Source organism: Onychomys torridus, unplaced genomic scaffold (genome assembly GCF_903995425.1).
Source record: "Onychomys torridus unplaced genomic scaffold, mOncTor1.1, whole genome shotgun sequence".
NCBI lineage: Eukaryota > Metazoa > Chordata > Mammalia > Rodentia > Cricetidae > Onychomys > Onychomys torridus.
Genome location: NW_023413120.1, coordinates 15,735 through 20,586, shown reverse-complemented (window position 1 = coordinate 20,586; position 4,852 = coordinate 15,735). Strand labels below are relative to the sequence as shown.

Here is a 4,852-nt window from a genome sequence, read left to right as displayed (position 1 = left end):
TTTTAAATGCCTTCCATTATTTCATTTTTTTATGGGTAACTCTGAAGACTGTTGACTAATTGTAATTGTAGTCTTAAAAGTCTATCTATTCATATCTTTCATAAAACATGGTTTCAGAATTTCTCATAATTAATAACTTTACAAATTTAAAAGAACTATTAATTACACAAATAATATAGTACCAATCTTTTAGCAGAATATTCTTGTAAAGTACTATATCATATCAACATAGCATGTCCAACATGTTGTATCTTTATTGATAATACTGACACCTATTGTTTCAGGCTGAGTATTCCAGAAATTATGCAGAATAGAAGGGGAAAAAATTGTTCTAGAGAGAAACAGTCGTTCTGGAAATAGATTTGGTTTTCCTTCCAACAATGCTTATATTAGTAATATAATGCATGGATTTGAGGAACACCTATTCATTATCATGTCATCCCATGTAACATTGAATTTGATATTTTATCTCACAGTGAATGTCACATGAAAGTGGACACAATACCAATCATCCACATAGCATACTATGATGTATACTACTGTAGACTCAATTGAGCGTTTACTCAAAACTCACACAGTGAATCTTTACCATCCACTGTCTAAGAATATCTGTTTGAAGATTGGACCTACAAAGACATAATTAATTAAAATGAGACTGTGTAGGTTAAACCAAAATGATACAACAGAGTACACTATTTTAAAGGAAATTTTGAACACACAAAACCCTGGGAATGTTCACAGAAAAAAAAGGTCATGTCGACACACAGTAAGAAGGTAGCCCTCTGTAAGCCAAGGAGACTAGTTCTAGAAAATCACACCTATTGGTGTCTTGATCTTGAACTTTCAGAAATGATAGGGAAAAGCAGAGGAAAGAAAAGCCTTACCACTTTTATTCAGGACAGCCATTCCACAATAGTTTTCAAGTTTGGCCTCAGAAAACCACATGAACCGTGACTTCGATTTATTTCAACAGGAAGCTTTAATGGCTTAGTGAAATTCAATATACAAAATTAGACATGATACTCTGGAAGACTAAAGTTGTATAATTAATGACTTATTTACCAATATATTATGTTGTTTATTAGTTTATATAGTTTTAGAAATGAAAATCTCTTTGTGCCATTATTATATGGAAACAGATTTACAGAATCTTTGGTTTCTGGCATATAATATCTAGTTCTTTCATTCAGTGCCTTTATTTATAAAATGTATGCTTTCAAAGGGGAATAAGGTATTTCTGTTATTGAATTAAAAGTGTCCTGGACATTCTGGAGCCCTGGGTCTCTATTAAAAAACAAATTAAGCAGTGGTCACAGTGATAGTGTTCAGGACTGTGATTATGGATACATAATAGTGAAGGATGATCAGCATACAGAACCCTGGTAAATTATCTTTATTAATTGTTTAGAATGTGACAGTTGATTAGCAAATAAAACTACAGGAAAATGACTGGACATACAAGAATCAAAATTCACAAAATCAACATTTGCTTTACAAAAAAATGAACCTCAATTCACAGAAATCACATTGAAAGCAAAAAGAAGAGAGAATAAAGAAGACAAACAAGCAATTATGAACTGTTATTAAAATATCATAAGCAAATACAGGAACAAGACACTTGTAGAATATTTTGATATTCAGATACACACATTTTTGAGTGTTTCATGGAACATGCTTCTTTAACAAAGGTATTTGACGATACCATATTCTCTTTATGGCATTCTTCATCTCAGTGTTTCTCAATGTGTAGACCAGAGTTGAACATGGGAGCTATGATAGTGTAGAAAAGAGCAAACACTTTGTCCTCTGGGAATGTTATATTTGGTCTCATGTAAACAAAGAGAACAGGCACAAAAAACAGGACTATAATGGTTATATGGGAACTACACGTGGAAAGAGCTTTGGAACGGCTCTCTGCAGGGTAAGCTCTAACAGCATGTAATATCAGCAAGTAAGAGATCATCAAAATTACAAATGTTACCAAAGCAATTAGGCCAGAATCAACAATGACAAAGAGACCAATTCTATGTGTATCAGTGCAAGCCAATTTCAATAAAGGGAACACATCACAGAAGTAGTGATCTATCTCATTGTGGTCACAAAAGGACAAAAAGGAAATGAGAATGGACTGACTGGATGAGTGCAGAAATCCTCCAGTGCAACAGACTGCAAGGATTTCATTGCATCTCTGTCTGCTCATAATGATAGTGTAGTGCAGAGGCCTGCAGATGCCATGCAGCGGTCATAGGCCATTGCCGTGAGAATGAAGATCTCTATGGCGCCAAGAAAATGAAGAACAAATAGCTGTGTCATGCAACTATTATAGGAAATAATCTTCTTCTCTGCAAGCAAATCAGTCAGGAGTTTGGGAGTCACTGTGGTTGTGTAGCAAAGATCAGAAAGTGATAAGTAATTGAGGAGAAATACATAGGTTGTTCCATGAGCTGAGTGAAAGTGATAGAAATAATTATGAGCACATTGCCATCCAAATAGCAATGTAGCAAACTAGAAATAACACAAAGCAGAGGACTTCGATGTTTTGGTTTTCAGAAAGCCCCAACAGAATAAACACAGTAGCATTTCCCATGGTTCAGTGCAGTAGAAATACATGGCAGGGCCCTGAAAAGACAGATAGGATTGATGAATGCCAGCAATGTAGAGATCATCAATGATTAACACTGTTATGAACCTGTGTTGGAGGGACTACTTCACACATTTTATGTTAGTGTTGACATGAATAAAGTTGAATTCAGTTAATCAAACAATGAAAGAGTGTTAAAAATGAGGATTAGTTGCTAAAAGTTTTCAACATACAACTCAGTCCTTTTAAGAGATGAGTTTGGGGTCCTTACAGACTCAAATACTGTTAAAGATAAAAGTATATGACAAAACACAAATAAGGTGTAAACTTAAACAATAGCTCTAATCTTGAATCATGGACTATATTTTACTTTGAATTTATTTAGACATTGTGTATGTGTGTGTGTGTGTGTGTGTGTGTGTGAGAGAGAGAGAGAGAGAGAGAGAGAGAGAGAGAGAGAGAGAGAGAGAGAGAGAGAGAGAGAGAGAGAGAAGAAAGAAAGAAAGAAATGGAAAACAAGCACTCAAAGTAACTGGCCCATAAGTTGATTTGGATAATTAGTCAGGGATCTGGAGACATGGTTCACTGGTTAGACAGAGTATATGGCTCTTGTATAGGAGCTGAGTTCAGTTCTAGGCACACATACGGGGTGGCTCACAAGCACACCTGCTCCAGAAACCTTATAGCCATGTAAAGACACAGAGACATACACACAATATAAAAACACACTTTAAAATATTAATAGTTTTCCTCTCTTTTTCTCTATTATTATATGTGATTTATCACCATGCTGTTAATATTTATATAATCCAAGTATATCTATATCTGTGAATATTTTTATCAAAAAATAAACACTTAAATTATCAATGCAATATTGGAGTTATTTAAACTGAAAAAAATAATGGAAAACAAATTAATTTGTATAATTTTTCTTTTTTAACTTTTATATAAATATATAAATGCATCATTTCCACCCTTTCCTTCTTTCCCTCCTGCACATGTGAAGTTCCACCCCCTTACTTTTCCTGACCCCACAAGTGTAGCTTCCTATACATGATCTGAAAAGATACAGTAGACATGCTTATAGAGAAGGGAGAGATCCCCCTCTCAAACACACACAAAGAACTACAGGCAACTAAGAAATACAAAGAAATATCCCCACAAGGATGAGACCGCTAATTGGTTACCCAATACCAGGTGGTCAGCCCTGAAATCATATACATACAATTATACAGATAACACAGGTTTTATTTATATATTTACATATTATAAATCTTAGTTAAATGATATGTAAATAAATATAAATGTATTTCCTTTTATATGTATTAAGTGAAGCCTACATTACTAATTTGTATTTTATCCATCTTACAATAGTTGTCAAATTTATAAAGCATCTTGATACTGCATATTTCAGAAAACAAGTAATATAAAATTGTCTGTATTGGGATATATCTGAACTTTAGGTTATATATTCAAATTATGTTACTGTATATATATATATATATATATATATATAGATCGATAGATATACATATAGATATAGATAGATAGATAGATAGCAATTTTTCTTTTTCTGTTAATCAAGCTCATCTCATCTATAAGATTTGGGAATCAGCCTAGAAATAATGATTCAGTCAGTGTGATGAAAATTATCTAGTAAATGATCAGTGACTTCCTAGCCAGAGATTAAGATATGAACTTATAATTTAAACTCTGATCGTATAGAATCAGTATTCTAGAAATTCAGTAAATCTGATTTGAATAATTGGCAATTTCATGTCATAAGATAACTTAAGGTAGAACAGACCCCTAGTTAATTTTTTTTATATAAACAATATGATTATCTTTACAGACCACAGGGAGAATCAGTAAAGCAATTTTAATTCATCCATCAATCATAAAATGACAACCAAACAGGATTTGATTCATAAAAATTGAGATAGTTAAGGATTCCTAGCACTTCTAATTTAGTACTGTTCTCAATAATTTTGGAAGAATAATAATATTAACCAATAATCCACTAACTTTATAGTAAATTTGACTCCCAATCCGAGTAAAATTGTGAACTTTATTGAAAACATCTTTTGTATATTCTAATAAGTTTCAAAATATCATTTCTCATCTACTCATTTGTTAACTTCCCTTCCAATCTCTTTGTTCTAAATTAAGTTGGCATGTTAACTCCCACAATAAAAATGAAAACTGCCATTTTTGCTACTGTTGAGAAAGAATTAATTTATTTCTACAATGTGATTTGAAGATTTATAATTG

General features: G+C 32.6%; 1 pseudogene; it reads right to left on the bottom strand.

The window, feature by feature from the left end:
• Nucleotides 1-1,662: 1,662 nt before the first annotated feature.
• On the bottom strand, nucleotides 1,663-2,587 carry LOC118576147 (annotated as a pseudogene).
• Nucleotides 2,588-4,852: the final 2,265 nt, after the last annotated feature.